Source organism: Typopeltis vanoorti, chromosome 18, assembly GCF_054136105.1.
Source record: "Typopeltis vanoorti isolate ZY-2024b chromosome 18, IOZ_Tvanoo_1.0, whole genome shotgun sequence".
Lineage (NCBI taxonomy): Eukaryota > Metazoa > Arthropoda > Arachnida > Uropygi > Thelyphonidae > Typopeltis > Typopeltis vanoorti.
This window is the reverse complement of record NC_143566.1, coordinates 22,693,095-22,714,337: the sequence shown is the minus strand read 5'-3', so window position 1 is coordinate 22,714,337 and position 21,243 is coordinate 22,693,095. Positions and strand designations below refer to the sequence as shown.

Sequence of the window (21,243 nt, the reverse complement as noted above, 5' to 3'; positions counted from 1 at the left end):
ATTACTTTAAAGAAATACTGTAATTTTCTTCCAAAGGATTTGATGTCTGGTGGAAATGACATGTTTTGCAAGTCCCAAATGTTCTGGCTCTTGTAATTTAATGTCTAGTTGTGCATCATGATGCACAGCTGCCAATCTGCCTGTTTGGTCAAAAAGTGAAAAATAAACTTTCAGCATCTTTCTCTAAATCCAGAGTAATTTAATAAAAAGGTGGCACACCGTTTGGCAGCTCCTATAGGAGGAGATGACCTTGCTAATGCTTCTGCCTGGTATCTCCACTTGGACTTGACTCCTACTGAAGAGACCTCAATAAAGGTCGAAACTAGTCTGGGTAGTGGCCCTTCCCTTAATGGAACATTATACATATCCACAAGGGGATGTGTTTTGCATTATGGGAGATACCGAGATAGGAGTGTTGGTAGCTTGCTTCACCTTTGCTATGAGTTGCCTGGTGTTGCACTACTTACCCAGGTAAGATAGTACAACACCATATTCAGTACTGAAGATATTTTCAAGTGCAAACTTTGTTTGCTCTCACTTGGATAAAGGATTAAACTAAATTTATTATAGTCTAACCAAGTGAAAAATAAACTTTCAACATCTTTCTCTAAACCCATAGTAATTTAATAAAAAAAAAGGTGGCAAACCTTTTGGTAACTCCTATAGGTAAAGATGACCTTGCTATTGCCTCTGCCTGGTATCTCCAACTCTGGGCCTGGCTCCCACGGAAGAGACCTCAATAAAGGTCGAAACTAGTCTGGGTAGTGGCCCTTCCCTTAATGCATAACATTATACATATCCGCAAGGAGATGTGTTTTGCATTATGGGAGATACTGAGATAGGATCGTTGGTAGCTTGCTCCACCTTTGCAAGGAGTTGCCCGGTGTTGTACCACTTTACCCCAGTCCTGAAGATACTTTAAAGCGCAAACTTTGTTTGCACACACACTTGGATAAAGGATTAAACTAAATTTATTATAGTCTGACCAAGTGAAAAATAAACTTTCAACATCTTTCTCTAAACCCATAGTAATTTAATAAAAAAAAAGGTGGCAAACCTTTTGGTAACTCCTATAGGTAAAGATGACCTTGCTATTGCCTCTGCCTGGTATCTCCAACTCTGGGCCTGGCTCCCACGGAAGAGACCTCAATAAAGGTCGAAACTAGTCTGGGTAGTGGCCCTTCCCTTAATGCATAACATTATACATATCCGCAAGGAGATGTGTTTTGCATTATGGGAGATACTGAGATAGGATCGTTGGTAGCTTGCTCCACCTTTGCAAGGAGTTGCCCAGTGTTGTACCACTTTACCCCAGTCCTGAAGATACTTTAAAGCGCAAACTTTGTTTGCACACACACTTGGATAAAGGATTAAACTAAATTTATTATAGTCTGACCAAGTGAAAAATAAACTTTCAACATCTTTCTCTAAATCCAGAGTAATTTAATAAAAAAGTGGCACACCGTTTGACAACTCCTATAGGAGGAGAGATGACCTTGCTAAGGCTTCTGCCTGGTATCTCCACTTGGGCTTGGGTCCCACTGAAGAGACCTCAATAAAGATCGAAAATAGTCTGGATAGTGGCACTTCCCTTAATGCATAACATTATACATATCTGCAAGGAGATGTGTTTTGCATTATGGGAGATACTGAGATAGGAGTGTTGGTAGCTTGCTCCATCTTTGCAAGGAGTTGCCTGGTGTTGTACCACTTTACCCCAGTCCTGAAGATACTTTCGGGCGCAAACTTTGTTTGCATACACTTGGATAAAGGATTAAACTAAATTTATTATATTTCAATAACTCACACTGGCAAGGAATTTGATACACTCCAGGGAGGTTCAACAGTGGAAGTTTATCTTTTGCAGAGCCTAGAAAAGTGGAAATCTTTTTGATATGGCAAAAGGACACTTGTAGTCCAGATTTAAGTTGTTGGCTATTCAACAGTCTCTGTATCACTATCACGACAAGGGGAAGATGACACGGGAACTCTCTATCAGTTATTTTGTTGACATAAGATTTCGTAAAGGCATTAGCAAAGAAGGTGGACTTGATGTGATTTTCAGTAGAACAGAGAGTGAGCTTGATATCTTAATAATGCCAGATATTGACAGTTGTGATGGTGTGAAAGATCATGAATGGAATGTCTGGTATGTGTTTTCTTTCTAAAAATTGAGAAACGAAGGCTACCATTTTTCTCCCCAGACATCAGATCCTTTGGAAGAAAATTAATGTTTTCCATGAAAGTATTTTCGCACAGAATGTTTATATAAAGAAAGTTGTGAAACCTTGCTATATTGTCTGAATTTTAATAGGAGTGATGGACTAAAATTATCCCTTTTGTGGAAAATAGTTCTGCTTCACAAGTTCCAGAATAAATGCTATTTATTTAACAGTCTCTTGTTAAAGCTATTTTAATAGACCCTTAATGTATTTAAGGTATGTCACTCTCTATCATGTAGCTGTAGTTCACGTGTTTTCATTTGAATCTACCAATTGCTGTTCTACTTGTTTAATTTGAAAGTCATACCGAAGATTTAGGTGTAAATTCTATGCAAATAAAAATTATATAAGTAAAACATTCCACTTTGTCAAATCATTAAGTTACATGAATAATTACTGGTGTCTTCTGCACATCACCTGTTTGAAGTTTTCATGTTGAAGCAAATGAATCTGCCCTATCACTTTCAAACATTTGTAATAACTGTGTGCTAAAGTCTTTTCCTGTCCTATGTGAGCTATTCCCCCCCCCCCCCATTTTGGGAAGTTCAGTATTATACACATGAGACAGCTGTTTTCCTGTTTGGTATGCATGTGATAGAAATTATGCAAGCTGTTGACATGAACATTGGCAGGTTTACACTCCATGGAGCCTTACATTGTTTCATCTGAGGAGGTCTAGTCCACGAATATCACTTTACTTGCAGCTGTATGTGCACAGAGCAGAGTGCTCTGATTTCTTACTTAACTTTCTGATCTGAGACCTCTGTTGGTTGTCCTGCTGTTTTTCCTGACTGCATTGTATCCATTTAGATTCTTGAATTTAGCTATCAAAAATGTATACAGACTAGTTGAGTTCTTTTGGGGCTTTTTTCCCTATGTACATTGCACACAGTAGTTTATTATGTTCTACAATTCCTGTATAAAATGAAGACTCTTAATTTTAATGGTCAGTTGTGCTTGGATTCCCAGCCACTGTGGAATTAAGTGAAATTAGACTGCAGATACAGCTGTTATATCATCTCATACATTTTCCATGTACTGTTTGTCCGTAGCCTATACAGATTGCAGACAATTAACAAGAGCAAAGTATATTAATGAATGACAGTCTTCACAGCAATAAGAACGGACAAACTGTATGAGATTAAGACAGAAGTCTTAATCTAATTCTAATCATTACAGAAACAGAAAAGAGAAACTTGTTCTTGCATGGTTCCACATAAGTCATAGTTGCCCCACACCATCTTAATCTGTTGAGGCCTGAGGATGCATTTGTGTGTGAACAATGCACCACTAATTTTCTACTAATGCAGTTGAGGTGCTAGGACTATACCAAAATATTGCATTCAAAGGAATGCAATTTTTACTAACCTTGCTGAGCCATTTGCATTTCATAGAACAAATTACATTTGATGTAATTTGTTTTAATTAATATTTTATTAATTAAAATTGTTTTTTTACTTTTATGTATAGAAAAGCATAGGTATTTTTGATTATTCATTAAAATGCTTCATAGTATAAACAACAAGAGAGAAAGATAATTTATTGCGCCTAGTAATATTTGGCTAATTTACTACTCAGCTTTTTTTCAGAGCAACTAATTACAACTGTGACAAGCACAGCATGCAACTAAATCAGTGTACAATCATATTGCAACTGAAAATGAACTAATGTCCTAACATGGCCAGATAACATAAAGTTAATTTGTAGAAGTTAGACTGTCTGGTCTCAGAAAGACTATATCCCAGATCTTTGACAAATCAAGACAACCATGCTTGTTGAAGTGGGTGAAAATGATTCTAAAAATAATGTCTCAAACCTATAGTGACTTCTGTGGGGTCTCTCTCATTTATGAAAATTTCTCTTCACTTTAATAAAACATTAATAAAAAAATAACCCTGACAGATTCTGACATTATTTTTTTACTGTATTTTTGACTTTGACATTATTTCACTTTTCACTAATGCACCTTTGACAGAGCCCCTTGATCTCATTAAGCCACATTTCCCCTCTGACATATTTGAATTATTCATATTGACCATTTATTCTGGTAATTTCTTGTTGAAAGGAAAAATATACAAATAGCTGGATAGGATTGTATTGGGTTCCCCCAACTTATTTGCAGAAGCATTCAATATAAAAACCAGTAATATGGCTGCATTGTGTTTGATATGTTTACTATTTAGCCTCCTGGCCAAATGATACATCAGATACATTTTTTTACATACCATGCATCTTAAATTAAACTTTACAATAGGAAAAGTAACAATTCTCTCTCCTTTATAGACACACTAGTGACAAAACTACCTAATGGCTCATTATCCTTTTCCATTTATAGAAAATCCATTCGTATACAGGAAAGTATTTACATAAGCAATCACATAACCACCTATCCCAACAGCATGTTATTTTCCAAACACTTACATACCAAGCCAGGGCTATTTTGTTCATGGCCCTTGAAACTGAGCTTAAGTACCTTTTGTAGCACTTTATTTAGCCAATGGCTACAATCCCTATACATGCACCACCCCAATCTTCCCTCCTGCAACTAAATAAAGAAGACCATAGCAAAACTATTCCCTTTTATGATGGGTTCTTTAGAAAAGATAGCTAAAATTCTTTGCAAATATGATTCCCATACCACTTCCAAACCACTCATTTAGCTAGCTACCTTCATCTGGTCTTCTTAAGATTAACTTCATCCTCTTGCACATCCTGGAGTTGGACATATACTCAGGGTGTGCTAAATGTGTGCAGCACACCTGGAAAATGAAGAACTCAGTTCATGCCTTTAACTTGTTCAGTCTTGTTTTTACTGTTGAACACAGACTTGCTATGTGTTCATACACTTTAATAATTTTTAATGTTTCCATGCACTATGATAGAGTACAATCATTACTGAAAAAAATTAGCACGTGTAAAGCACTGAAATTGATCTACAGGTAAAAATTATAAAGAAATTAAAGAAATATTAAAGTGGACAAAACAACCACAGGATATGCTTGTCTTTCACAGGTAGCATCCTTTGCAATCATATTCATGTTACCATTAGCAGCAAATATAGCTTTGTGATGCTGCCTATATAAAGAAACATGTCAGAGGATTCGCCTCTTTCAAGTCACCAATAATTATTTTAAGAAAAAAAAATAACTATGTGAACTGAAGCACATTTCCCAAACCTTAATAATGATTCAGATGATGGCAGATATTTTGGAAGACATCCAAATATCTAGGTAGTTCTCAGTCCTTTCTCACAAGTAATGGTTGGTTCACTATTCAGACATCTCTTGACAATTTCATAATGAAGATCAAATGACCAAATTAACCCTTTTTTTATTATTGCTGTATTTTCTCATTCTGTTTATTACTTTGCATTAATAATTATATATTTAAATATAATTTGCGTGTGCATCCTATGAATAAAACTAACAGAAATAACCTTTAAAACATGTTGATGTGCTTTTGTATATATGTACTGCAAACGTGTAAGCAATAGGCTGATATTAGCGGATGAGGTAGGAGTGGATTAAATCTGACTTTCAAAATTCATGTTTCGTTAAGTTTGATTTGTGGAACATAACTCTTACATAAGCTGGGGTCCAGCTGTATACATGACTACAGAAAAAATATTAGTTTCCCATATATCCATGAAACATTATTATTATTATTATTATTCAGTCCTCCATGGAGTCAAAAGACTCATCGTGGGAGGTCCTTTCTAAGAAACACAAGTCTATCAAGACTCATCGAGGAAGGTCCCTCCTAGGAAACACAAAGTCTATCATACCACTCATTAAACGCATTGACCGTTCTCGCTCTCACCACTATCAGGCAATTCATTCCATGGTTCAACCACCCTCTGTGCAAAGAAACCACTCCTCACCCTTTTTCTCACCGTTTCCTTTTGTAACTTCCAGGGATGGCCCCTTGTCATCACTCCTTCCCGCTGTTCAACCAAGCAAAAGAGCTCCCCAGTGTCAACCCTGTAACCACCTCTCAACAGTTTAAAAGTCTCAATCATATCGCCTCTCCTTCTTCTATTCACCAAACTCTGCAGTCCGCACTCCCTCAGCCGATCCTCATAACTAACATTGTACAGTCCCGACACCATCTTTGTTATCCATCTTTGTACCCTTTCCACAGTTAATTTATCCCCTTCAAATCCTGGGAACCAGATCTGAGAACAATAGTCTAAGTGTGGTCTGATCAGAGTCTTATACAACGGAATGATAACCATTTTATCTCTGCAGGTCAACGTCCTTCTCATTATAGCAGCAATCCTCTGTATTACCTTCACTAATTTGCAATATGTCCTCTAAATTTCAGGTTTCTATCCATCAACTCCAGATCTCTTGTCTCCCCTACTTCCTCCAGTTTAACTCCTCCCATAGAGTATGCAGCATCCCATCGATGTGTCCCAAACCTCAAGACCTTACATTTTGCTGCATTAAACTGACACCCCCATTCATTTGTCCATCTATCTAGCTTATGCAAATCCTCTTGCAGGACTATCACATCTGCACTATTACTAATAACCCTTCCCAGCTTTGCATCATTAGCAAAGAACCAAATATCCCTTTTCAATCCACAGACAATGTCATTGATATAAAGGTTAAACAATATAGGTCCCAGTACTGAGCCCTGTGGAACCCCATTTGTAACCTTCTGCCTCTTTGATATTGCTCCACCATACACAACTCTCTGATACCTATCGGACAGCCAGTCCTGAATCCAGTTGACCAATCTGACATCCAGACCCATATGCTGCAACTTGAACATCAGCTTATCATGTGGCACCCTGTCAAATGCCTTCGCTAAGTCTAAGAAAATGGCAGTATATGCCTTTCCTTCATCTAATGCTCTTGTAACTTTATCATAAAAGTCTAGCTTATTGCTACAACAAGAGCACCCCTTCACAAATCCATGTTGACTCTCACAGATAACATTACCCTCATCTGCCCAGTGCTGCTGTATAAGGTCCCTCACTACTTTCTCCAAGATCTTACTAGCTACTGATGACACACAAACTGGCCTATAATTAGACACCTCCAGTCTGATACCGCCCTTATGCAATGGCACTATCTTACCTTCTTTCCATTCCATGGGCACCTTTCCTGCAGCCAGACTTTCATTGAAAAGCCAGGTCAAAGGCACTGTCAGTTCCTTAGCACATTCTCTCAAAACTCGTGAAATACCATCCACTCCCACAGCTTTACTAACATCCAGAGTTCTCAGTATGTGGAACACACTCTCCTCCTGCACCTCTAAACCTTGAATCTGCCCTACCCCTCTAGTATTCAAATTGACTCCTCCAGGATGAAATACTCCAATAAAGTACTCATTGAACAATTCCACTGTCCTCTGCATCAGTCACTCTATTCCCATTTTTATCCCACAATGTTATTCTTCCAGTCATTTCTCCTCCTACTGCCCACATAGCTAAAAAATTCCCTAGGATTTTCCTTGGATCTAAGGGCCAATCTTTTCTCATATTCCAGTTTCGCCTTCCTTACCATACTAGTCACTCTCCTGGCCTGTGTCTTATATTCTTAATGCATCTTCTCTTCACCTATCTCCTTATATCTCTTCTATAGCCTCTTTTTCACATGCAGTTCCTGTTTAATATTGTTTGTCATCCACTCTACTCCAAATTGTGTTCTCTTCACTCGTGGAATACAGCTTGCCATTGCTGCTAACAAATATTCCTTCACAATTTCCCAAGCACTAATGATATCCCGGCCTTCCAATTCCTCCCTCCATGAAACTTCCCCAAGTTGAAGTCTTAGAATATTATAATCACCTGCTTTATAATTCTACATACGTTCCCATCTCTTTGATACTCCTGCATGTCTATGCTTTCAAGTCAAAACCATATGGTCACTCTTTCCAACTGTGGGAGAGATGTCATCTCAGTTATTATCAACTCTTCTGATGCTATAACCAAATCCAAAACTCTCAAACCTCTTGTTCCCTCTATTACATGTTGCCTAAGATATTTGTCCCTCAAGAATTCTAGAAATTCCATTCCCTTATTGCTACATGCATCTTCCTCTCCCCAATTTATACTGCTGTAGTTAAAATCTCCCATAACAATCATTCTTCTTGCACTTGCCATGTTCAACTGTCTCAACATCTCCTGGTCCCCACCGTCTGTGCTCCTTGGTCTGTAGCAACACCCCCACTAAATATCCTGTCTTGCCCACCTCCACCTCACACCATATGCTTTCAAAATCATTAGTGTCACAGCCTTTCAAAGCCTCCACTCTTAGAGGACATAGGTCGTCACTTACAAGCAGTACTCAACCACTACGCTTTCCTTTCCTATCCTGCTGAAAAATGCTGTACCCAGCAACTTCTATTCCTGTTATTATATCCTCTTCTGTCAACCATGTCTCGGTGATCCCAATAATCTTTGGTCAGGCTGATACTATTAGTGCCACCAATTCTTCTCCTTTATTCCGAATACTCCTGGCATTAGTATAAAGCATAAAAATGCCATTGTTTCTATACCCAGAATCCCCTCTAGACTCCACTGGACTCAGCGTTACCTGATGTCATCCCCTTCTCTCAAGTACCCATTCCCACAAGAGGCCACCCCTACTGCTATCCACACTGGGACACACTACTCGTTCAGAACAGCAATCTCTCCAGATGCCTTCATCCTTCCTCATTCAAATGCAAGCGGTCTCTCGCATACAATTCCTCTCTGCTCTCAAACACACTCCAAGCATCCACATATTCGAATCCTCTCTCTTCTGACACATTCTCGCTATTATGCCATTCAATATTACCGCTCTTCTGCTCAGCTCAACATTATTATACCTAGGCAACACACACACACACTATCTTCTCTGTCTTCTTTCGTACAGCCTCAAGCAAGAATCTCATATCTCTTGCTGCCCTATTTACACCACCACTCAATTCATTTGTTCCCACTATCACAATCATCTCATCCACCCTTTCACCTCTCTTAATTGCCATAGCCACACTTTCTATCGTTCCTCCTGGCAACTGAGTCCCTATACATTACACCTCTTACCACCCTTTTCCTCGATTACTCACATGCATCCCTCACTCTCTCTCCTGTAACAGTTTCTCTCTGTGTCCCCCCCCCTTTACTTACCTGCCTTCCTGACATCACTCTATCCCTAGTCCCTGTGCTCCCTTGCATTCCTCTCATTCCCTCTCTCCTGTTGTTTCCATTCTTTCCTCTTCTTTAATCATTCCTATATCTGACACTCATTTCCTCTTTTCCACTTATCCTATTCTCACCTCTTATATCATTTATACAACTCTCTTCTACTGTTCCCATTCTTTCCTCTTCTATCACTCCCATAACTCTCTTTAATTCCCTCTCTTATACTGTTCCTATTCTTCTACCATTCCCATAACTCTCTCATTCCCTCTCTTCTACTATTGTTCCTATTCTCTCCTCTTCTCTCATTCCCATAACTCTCTCTCACTCTTCCTCTGATTCACCTTGCATTTGTCTCTTCCATTTGCCTAATCTCATCTTTCACACTTCTCATCTCATTCCCCAGACATTCCATCTGCTCTTTCAGCTCATCTATCTCTCTCTGTAGTCAGCCACTCTTGTTTGCCATCCTCCCAATTGAGACTATCTCCTAAAACTTTTGCACATATATGTTTACCCCTTCTTTCTCCTGCCACATATACAATCGCTGGGACGCATACATTCCACAAGTTCCACATGCTACAAAATCCTGTATGATATCATGCAAAATGGAGTCCTTAAATGGGGGAGACTTGGCGATACGCCATTTGCAATTTTAACTGCCGCTGCCACCATTATTCAAAATAGTGTCGCTAATTAGTGTCAAAAAATAAATGTTAAATAAGTATCAGTGAGTATAACTATAAGAAAAAGTTCAAACAGACATTTAAGTACACTAGATATAAATAAATAAAATGAAATAACTAAATAATGAAAACTTATCCTTCGTCTTGTCTTCCACCGTTATGCATTTGATTCCAACCCTGTCTTCTCAGTAACCAAAATGCACAATATCGCGACAACAACTAATTTCAAAAAACCACCACTGACGGACACTCGTATTCCAGAAAACAACTTAGCACTACAAAAACATAGAAAAATGGACTATTCACCAATTAATAAGCACTTTCTTTAGCACAGCTCAAATTCCCCGCCATGTGCTACTGCGACTCTAGCGCCACTCAAATGTACCTATGTACCATAGGTCATCACTACAAAAAAATGGAATAGGATAACACAGATTAAAAAAAAAAACTTTGGTATAGGAAATTCAACATTTACAAAGGATGAAAAGCAAATTGTAGCATTGTAATTTGCTGAGCTGTTCAAATACCTAAGAAATGTCAAGGGTAACAATAGGTTTCTGCAAATTTTTTTCATGGTTCATGTTCAGAGTCAGGTAATGTAAACAAGATCTATTGTGGACATATAGTGATAGAATCCATAATAGTTGTCATTCAGTTTATGAAGAAGTTAATTGTTAAAGACCTGCTCTATTATTATACAAAGAGCTGAGGTGATAGCAGCAGGTCAGTAGCTTGATTGCTGACTTTATGCACTCAGGTTGATGCCAGCTGATTATTAAAGAAATAATCATCATTAATCTCCTGATATGTAGCCCTAAGGGATATTCAGGTTACTATGATAGAACTACATGATTAAGTCTACATTATTATTAATCTTCTATCAACAATTTTCCTCCAAATGAATCTATTACTTGTGGGAACTCTAATATTGTCATATCTAACATTTCTTGCTTCTAAGTCACTTCTAACTGAATCAATCCATCTAGACCTTGGTATTCCTCCTGGTCTCTTTTCTGCCATCTTGGCATCAAACACCAATTTTGCTATTCTTTTCTCACCCATTCTATTTAAGTGGCCATACCATCTTAGGTTAGCTCTGCTGACACATTCTTGAATGCTAATAATGTCAAGTTCCTTTCTAGTATCTTCATTTTTAATATGATTCTGCCATTGATGCCATCAATTCAGTTTTCTCAGAACCCTCATATCTGTGGTCACTAGTCTTTGATCAAATGCTTTATTTCTAACTCAACTTGCAGCTTCATAACATAAAACTGGTTTGAACACTGTCTTGTATAATGTTATTTTGGTGTTTTGGCTAATTTCTCTCTTATTCCATATAAATTTATTCAGCTGGCTACACATCACACTAGCTTTGCTTATTCTGTTATCTATTTCCAGATTTAAAGTGCCATCTTCACTAAAACTTGTGCCTAAATAGCTGAAATATTTTACTTGTTCTGTAGGATCTCAATTCAGAATGCAACTGAAGATTGCTATTCTCCTACCTTTTTTCATAGTTTGGTCTTGTTATTGCTGATTTTTATGCCTATTTACTTAGACAATGCTGGAGACTTGCACAAGATGTGTTTAGGAGTACAACATTGTCTGCATAAAGTGAAGAGCTAAGTTTAACATCTCCATTTCTGATATCAGACCTAATGCTACTTTGTTTCGTAATGTGCATCCTTATCTTCCCCCTGATTTTACATTAAAACATCTTCCTGTATTTCCTTCAATTCTAACCTGACTGACAACTTAAATATAGACTGTGTATTGCTCTGTATAATTAACCCATTAACCCCATATAATTGAAGTATTTTGAAAAGCTTTTATCTGGGCATGTTGTACCATCATTTTATATGTAACAAATAACAAAGATCTGTATTTAAGTTTTGTAGATCTGAAAAAGGCATATGACAAGGTGCCAAGAGAAAAACTATTCAAAACACTACAGCTGTATGGTGTCAATTGGACATTATATCAAGCAGTTCTAAGTCTTTATTTGAATTGTAACTCAGCAGTTAGAATTGAAGAAAGTGCAGGAAGATAGTTTAATGTTAAATCTGGTGTGAGACAAGGATGTACATTATCCCCTCTATTAATCATCTATATGGATCACATTATGAAGGAAAGTGGTATTAAACCTGATATCAAAATTGGAGATGCTAATGTCAGCTCTTTGCTTTATGCGAATGATGTTATACTTGTAAATAAATCCGCTACAAGTCTGCAAGATTCTTTGACTAAATTGAATGTTATAATAGATATGGTATGAAGGTCAGCAATAAAAAGACAAAGACAATGAAAATAGGCAGAATCATTGAAAATGTCAACTGTGTTGTGAATGGAGAATCTGTGGAACAAGTGAAACATTTCAGTTACTTAGGCACGATTTTTACTGAAGATGGTAAATTAAATATAGAAATAGACAACAGAATCAGCCAAGCTGGTATGGTGGGAAGTCAATTGAATAAATTCATATGGAATAAGAGAGAAATTAGTTGGAACACTAAATTAGCTGTGTATAGAAGACAGTGTTCAAACCAGTTTTAACTTATGGATCTGAGAGCTGGGTCAGAAGTAAAACACTTGACCAAAGGCTAGAGACTGCAGACAGTACCGTTGACAAGGTGTAGCATAGAGGCAGCCTGCCTCATGGCACGGCTTAATAAGGGCACTCGTTCCACATTGTGCGGTGGGTGCCATCACTACAGAAGGAAGTGCAGAAAGAAGATTTTCCAAGCTTAAACTGATTAAAAATTATTTGTGAACAGCAATGACTCAAGAAAGATTGGTTGGTCTAGCAACTGTATCAATAGAGGCGGACATAGCTTATAATTTAAATTTAGTACAGCTTATGAACAGTTTTATTGTGTGATATCCTCGTAGAGCAAACATTTAATTAATATTATTATGTAATCGTTTTGCATTAATGTTTCTCTTGTAATAAAAACAAAATAGCAATAGGAGATTTTCTTATATTCTTGTCTTATAATCCATCAGGGATGATATTTAATTGCTTGCCTCATGGCACGATCTAATCTGGCGACAGCCCTGACCGCAGATATCAGAGTCCTGAGGAAGATTAGGGGGCATGAACAGATGGCATCAATGGCAATATCATATTTAAAATGAGGATATTAGGAAAGAACTTTTCATTGTCAGTATTCAGGAATGTGTTAGCAGAGCTAATCTCAGGTGGTATGGTCGCTTAAACAAAATGGGAGAAGAAAGATTAGCAAAGCAAGTATTCTCTGGCAGGAAAAAGACCCAGAGGAAGACCAAGATATATGTGGATTGATACAGTAAAAAGTGTCTTAGAAGAAAGAAATATAAGATCTGATAAATGTTAGAGTTTTGACAGGTAACAGATTGATTTGGAGGAAAATTGTAGATAGGAAGTTAGTGGTGATGTAAGTTTGTTAACTAGTACTATCATATTCTGTGCATGTCAGGAATTTGATGATGGTGATGCTCTCTCTCTCTCTCTGGGCACCTTGTTGTATGCCTTTTCCAGATCTACAAAACTTAAGTACAGATGCTTGTGATATTCACATGATTTCTCGACTGTTTGTCTTAGAGTGGAAATCTCATTTTTGACAACCTCTATTTAGTCCGAATCCAACTTGTTCTTCTCAAAGTTTCTCTTCCACAATCTTTTTCAACCTCTTTTCAAGTATGCATGCATTAATCTTGCGTGGAACACTTAGTAGAGAAATTCCTCTGTAACTCTCACATTCAGCTTTATTAACCCCCCTTTTATTTTCTTTCTTTCTTCTTTTTTTTATAAATGGGTACCATGAGTGATCTGCTCCAATCATCAGGAATTCGCCTTCTGACCAGGCTCTCTGAATTATACAGTATAGCAACTGCAAAACTTTTATACCTCCATACTTAAGCATTTCTGGTTGAATTTTATCTACTCCAGCTGCCTTTCTATATTTCAAGTATTGGTATGTACTCCTCTTGAAAATTTTCTAGTATGGTTTTGTTGCTGCTTAGTTTGTTTAACAGCCTTTCAAAGTAATTACTCCAGACAATTTATAATATCTTTATCTTCAGTTTTCATACATTTATCATATATAATTCCTTTTTCACTACTCCTTCCTCCATTTCTCAGCTTCTTCAATAGCCTCCAGAACATTTTGCCATCTTCCTGATATTTATTTTCCATATTCTTACCAAAGTCTTCCCATGACTTTTATTTAGCTACTTTTACACATAACTTAGCTCCCTTACATTTTTCTTTGTATTCTTTTAGGACATCTGCTGACTTATTTGCTAGGAACTTTTGTATGTGTTCTTCTTTTCCAGGACTGCTTCTTTAACTTCTTGTGTCCACCATGATATTCTTATTTTTATTAAGAAATATACAAAAAAAGAAGTAATAACATTTGTATTACTTATAAAAAAGCAAACATAACAGCTACAATGACCATATTTTTTGGAGAAAATAAAGGACAAATCAGAAATTTTCATAATAAAAAAAGCAGGTTGCATTTATTTGTTTCACTAAAACTAAAAAGCTTTATAACATTTATTATAAAATATAAGCAGGTACATAGCATTTTAAACATTATTACTTAAAAAATTTAATTTTGATACTTTTCACAAGAATGAACTCTTTTTAATAAATCAGGTTGGTGTTTTAAAAATTCATAAAACTGTATACAATTCATGTCAAAGCTGCATTTGGTATAAATGCATGCTTTCAATGTTTCGATTTTTAATTCGATTTTTTTCACTGGTCCACATATTGTTCACTAATGAAAATATTCTTTCAGTGGGGACATTAGATCCAGGGAGACATAAGCAAAATTCAACCATTTTTTAAAATGTTTTTAAAAGATATGTGTTGTCTGTGAAATATTTAAAATTTTCAACCCATCTATGTTAGCAGGGCTCATCATTTTATCGCCATTCTTCGATCTTTTCATTGGTGACATAACTTTTAATACATGAAACTTCATCAAATAGTTCGCCATCATTTATATTTAAGTTCCAGTGACTGGAAATAAACAAATACTTTCCTCGATCTTCGCCCACAGAGGGATTTCTCGTAGTAAGACCCATTCATATACTTCCAATTCTACGAAACACATTTCCCAGTTATTTAAATAATCAGTGCAGGTTTAGTAAAATTTATGAATTACATCTTTAAATATGTTGGCATCAATATTCAGTTTATTATTTCAATTCACAGAGTAAAGGACAGAGCAGTGAAATAAAAGACGTATGATCACAGTAATAATAGCAGATATAACAAGAGCTATTTCTATAGAAGCATGCTTTCCGTCTTAATTTTCCTTTCAAAGTCAGATTTCAAGTAGTTGATTTCAGACTGTTAAGCAGGTATTTGATTCAGTACTGAAAGTAAAGCTTTAGTTTTTGTATCAAGCTACTGTCAATAAACTGAATTTCTTTTATTAGACTTCAATACAAAAATTGTATTATACTTGACACTCTTGTTGGAAAACATAGGTCAGATACTGGGAGGGAATTTTAAATGCCATTAATGAAGCCTTTATTTTTTTCTAAAGCCTTTATTTTTTCGAAATGTAACTTGTTCCGATCAAGTTACAGAAATATAACTTGATTGGAACAAGTTCTTTGGGATCTTCTTATTCTCTTCCATCCTCAAGATTGGTTGGGTCTCTCATGAATGAGAGCATTCTACTTTTCTTTATCCAAAGAAGTATCTTTCATGTGCCAACAGCTTGAGGACCCAATGCAGTTCTAATGGCTTAATATCATGCTCAAACACTAGACAGAAGAGTCTCTCCAGTTTCATTCACACCAGAGTTAATGCTTTTTATGTGTATTAAGAATTGTTGAATTGGGGATATTCGAATCTTGCTTGCCATTAGTCTTGTGTTCTGTGCACTAAATTCTGTTTGTTTTCCTGAAGTATTTGATTTCAGAAGTCAACAGTTTCTTCTCCACTTCACTTTTTAAAGTACAAGTTTATGCCCTGTAAAGAGCTGTCAATAATATTATAGTGTCATATGATTTTATTTTAAGATCAGACATTTTAGGGAAATGTGTTCTAGACATCCATAGATACTTATAAGGCTCTTATGCATGTTGAAAATATATAGAATTTTATTCGTAGGCTGATATATTTTGTCCAATGTTTTCAGGTTATTTTATCTACAGAAACCTCTACAGTTGTTCCTTTGAACTCTAATTATGTCATTCTGTCACTCAGCTGTGAGCAAGACTAGGTCCCATGAACTAGTAAGCACATGTAAATGATTGATTCTTAACATTCATGCTTTGAAAATAATTACCAGTCTTTCTTCCTGACAATGTCCATGTTTCATCGAAAGAAATATCGGAGTTTTGGAATAAAATTCTATATTTTTTCTACATGATAAAGCTATAGATCTATAAATATTTATTTTTAGAGTTATGGGAACTTTGTTGTTTTTCCAAATTTTATTAAGTTTATTCATTGTTGATCATGCTATGGAGAGAGTCTGTGTTTTATTGTTTCAGTATTGTTTAAATCTGAAGGCAAGTATTTTCCTAATTAGTTAAAAACCATTTGTTGTGTGATTCCCTGATTAATTATCTGTAGATCTTTTGGGTCTTCTAATTTTCATTATCTTTATGTTGTGTGAATTAATAGTCATTTTATACTTTCTGTGGGTTCCTTGTAATTTTGCAAGCTGATATTGGAGGTTGTATTTGATATAATTACCATATCATCTGCATATTTTTTAAGATATTAAAATGTTAAGGCATGAAGAGAACAGGTATATCCTTGCATTACTTCTCCTTTGATTTCAAGTTTTTTAATTGTAATATTTTTATATTGAACTATTGTCCTTGTAGTGTGACAGTGGTTTGAGATAAATCTTAATGTTTCAGTTTTTTCTCAATTATGTGAAACTGCATATAGGATGGGGGGGGGGGGGAAGAGACAAACAGAATCACTTGCTTGTTCACAAGTGACAAAGAAGAGTAATCAGTCTATAATTATTACATTTCTGAGCATTGCTTTTTAAGTATGCCAAAGATTTGCCTATTTTCGAATCATTTGGGATGGTCCCAGTAAAAAAATTCCATTGAAACATTTGGTTAGTTGTATTACTACATACACTATCTACCAATAATTGTCCAGACACCCCTGTTATTTGAAGTTATGGAACATTCCAGTTTTGCTAATAACATAATGACTGGTGTACAGATAGTAGGAAGCAGTATTTCATCATAGCAGTTGAATACAGGTGGTATGGCAACACGATGTGAACTCAGTGACTTTGAGAGAGGTGTCATCGTGGGCTCTCACATTGGTGGCATGCCCATATGTGCCATTGCTGCTCAACTGGAGCATCCAGAATCAACAGTTGGCAGTGTGATAAACAAATAGAGACATTCTGGCATTACTAGTGCAGGAAAACACTCAGGGCGGCCACCAAAAATGACTGACAGGTATAGGAGGGTGTTAAAAGAGATGGCATGCAAAAACCAGCTGCAGTTGGTACACTGTGATGAGTTCCAGAATGCCATTAACACTATGGTGAGCACTAATACTGCACAAAAAGAACTCCATTTACTAGATTTCCATGGAAAAGCAGAGCAGCACACAAGCAGAACATCACAAAACAGCAAACAAGGTGGCTCATCTGGTCTGATGCAAAGAGCATGTGAACTGGACAATTGACCAGTGGGAAACAGTACTCTGGAGTGATGAATCAAGGTTCACCTGTTTCCAGTCTGATGGCAGGGTGTGGAGGCAGCCTGGTGAAGGCTTGTTACTACAGTGTGTTGTACCCGCCGTAACTTTTGGTGGCAGAGGAGTAATGGTGTGAGATGCATTCAGCTGGTTTGGAGTGGGACCACTGGTCATTTTCGTGGTTCCATGAAGGCATCTCAGTACCTTGATATTCTGGATAATTAGGTGCTGCCTACACTGTGGAATTTTTATGGAATTGCATGAAGAAATGAGTGTTAAACAATTGCTCTGGCCTGTGCAGAGTCCTGACCTCAACTCCATCGAACACCTGTGGGACAAATTGGAGTAGTGATCGAGGTCTAGAGCAGCATGTCCTCGATCTGTCAATGAACTCAGTGCTGCTTTGATGGAAGAATGGAAACAAATTCCACATGATGTCTTCCACACATTGGTGGAAAGCCTCTCTCAAAGGGTGCAGGAAGTGATCAAACCAAAGGTGGACATACTCGATATTAGGGTTCGCCTGCAGGTATCAGTTGTAAATTGCTAAAGTGTCCAGATAATTATTGGTAGATAGTGTATAACCTACATATACTTTTATTACTACATATAACCTAGAAGTTCATTTAGTTGTTTAATTAAAGTAGGCTCACTGTTGTTATAGAGCTCTGTTAGTACATCATAATTTCCAGTTGCTTTCGATGATTTTATTTCGTTAATTGAAAGGATTACCTCTTCCTCTAGGAATATTAGATCAGTGTTTTGTTCATTGGTAGATATGAGGAAAGCTTTCTTTTTTAAAGATGTGAAAGAAACTATTATACCAGATGTGTTTTATTTCTTCAATATTTACAGATACATTGTCTGGAGAATCTTTCATGATGAGTGGTGAGGGAGTGTAGTCCTTGGTACTCTCTTTATCAACAGAGAGTACCAAATAGTACATAGAATTTGTAGTTGTGACATAAGTAGGCTTCTGAACATTTATCTGCTTTATCATTCAGCCAATCTATTTCTGCAAATGCAAAAATAGATTGCATCTTTTATTTAGTATAGATTATCTAGCTGATTTTGTATGCTTCTGTGATATTTTCTGTTTTTAAGCATTATTCAGTTTATTCAGATGTTCTTTAGCCTCTCTTTTCTGCTTCCATAGTCTCATTTATCTCAGATTGTATCCAGAGATTTTTCCCCCCCTTGTTAAAGTCTTAGCTGAGTTGGCTATAAAATTTTTCAGAAAATTCCATTCATGTTCAACATTACCTTCTTCCTTGTTGTTATGTTTCCTTTATACAACAGTTGATCTCATTTTTGTGTGTGCTATTTTAATGGTATATATCTAAGTGGAGCCAGATCTTGTTTGAAGTACTTTAATTTGTTCCTATTTTTTTTGTGTGTGTGTGTGTGTGTGTGTGTATGTAAAATTTTAATCAGATCTTTGCAGAAAGAAATTCATGGTCTATATCTAATTCAGCACTGCAAAGAGTTAGCATTAAGAACAGAGGATTTCAAAGTTTCATGAATTAGGAAGTAATCTGTGAAGTTCTTGATATTTGAGTCTGATAAAGTCCAGGTGTATTTATGGGAAAGTCTTTGGTAAAACCTGGGATTTGCAACTATGAGATTAGTTTTCCTACAGAAATCAAGCAGTTGTTCACCTCTCTCATTTCTTGTCTACTCCAAATTTGTACTTTACATCATGCATGTCATCTGAGTATTATCCAATTTTGGCATCAGAAGAGTAGAAATAGTAGTCAGATTGTGGAAGAGAAATTTAGGAATGATCCCACTTGAACTCAGTGTAATTACAAACAGCATGAGGTTGAGAATGGTTGAAGGTATAAAAGAAAACTTGCTGAGATATTGAGAGGAGAGGCAGCAGCCTTTGTTGTTATATATTTGGATGGCGAGATCAAGAGTATGAGAATGTGTGTGTGTGTTGGAGGGGGGGATTATCTGGTATTCTTGTTGTGGATGTTAAAAGAGTGAAGTTATCTTTGCTCTATGTGATAACCAAAGGCATTGACAGCTAATGCTGGACCTGGGGAAAAACACACACCAGGTCCTCTGAAGTGGGGGGGGGGAGCAGAAACAAACTTGTCTGGGCCCTTGAAAAATGCAAATTCAGCATTCTAATTCTTCCCAAAGATGATGGGAATCTTTCCCTCCCTTCTCACCTTCTTGTTGGGGCTGGTAATAACCCACCCCCAACAGCATCCCTGTACACCACTACTACACAGCCTTCCTCCAGGCATAATCTGGTAGTGTAGTGTATAATAATCAGACAGCAGTAGATCTGATTATATACTACCTGGCAGAACTGCTTTTGGCGGGGGGGGGGGGGGGGGGGGGTTGGACTCTCATCTTGCACTGCATTTGGGGGGGGGGGGCAATCTATGCTGTTGGACCAAACATAGCAATAGTTACTTTTAAACCAACAAATAAGCAAGGTGGTCTTGGTCATCTATTATCAAGCAGGTCTGGTTAACATTTTCTCTAATTAGAAATATATCCTTTGACAGTAGAAATACTCACTGAGAGTGTCAGAGTCACTTAGGTGGAAATGGACCATATCTTAAGTAAATGGGGGTTGAACTGACTTGGGAAAGTTGCACATTTGTGCATGGTCAAAAATTAAATATAAATTCATTATCACATAAATGTGGCATTGTCATAAATCAATATGACATTGAATTTGTGTGATATCTTTCTCTGGAAGATGATTTTTTTAATGTGACTCCCACCTGCAAAAGGCTGCCAAACTCTAGTACATTAGTAATTGTGGTTGGAGTAAAGTTTTTTTAATAATCTTGAATCCCTGTTCCAGTGACCAAACATGAAAAACTTTGTTGAATCACTTCAAGTCGTAAATGAGTTGGGCAGTGGTCTCACACTGGGTTATTAAATTCATTTATAACCTCCTCAATCATCTCTTTCCAAATTTCTATATTCCTTACTAACTAAAATATTGGTATGATGGGGGAGGTCAAAATTTAATTTTAAGTCAGACAACTGTCATGTATACCTAAATACACTATACTGACAAACGTGTTTGGACACCATAGTTGTGGTAAAAAAAAAAGTTTTAATTACATTTCTAGTAACGACTGGATGCCTTTCGCCCGAGTAGCAGCAACAACCCTCTGGGGCATGCTTTCAACCAATTTCTGATATGTCTCAACAGGAATATTCTTCCATTCCTTATACAAAACTACACCATTGCTCACAACAGTCACTGTGGTCTGGAGCAAATTCAGCATTCTAATTCTTCTCAAATTGTTCCCAATGTTCAATGGGGGTTGAAATCTGAACTCTGAGCTGGCCAATCCAACACCGCAATGTTGTTTTGTGGAAACCAGTTGCAGACACACAGTACAGTATGGTATGGAGCATTGTCATGCCAAAACATGCAGGGTCACTGCCAAGGTACTTCCACAGTGTCAGACTTATTAAGTTGTCAAGGATGTCTAGGTAGCCATCAAATGTTTTGGGCATGCCCACCACTGGACCAAGTCTCAT

General features: G+C 36.9%; 1 protein-coding gene across 2 annotated transcripts in view; it reads left to right on the top strand.

Moving 5' to 3' along the window:
• The window catches only part of c11.1 (maestro heat like repeat family protein c11.1), a 763,927-nt gene that overhangs the window by 654,617 nt on the left and 88,067 nt on the right, over nt 1-21,243 (top strand). The gene's annotated exons all lie outside the window — the stretch shown is intronic.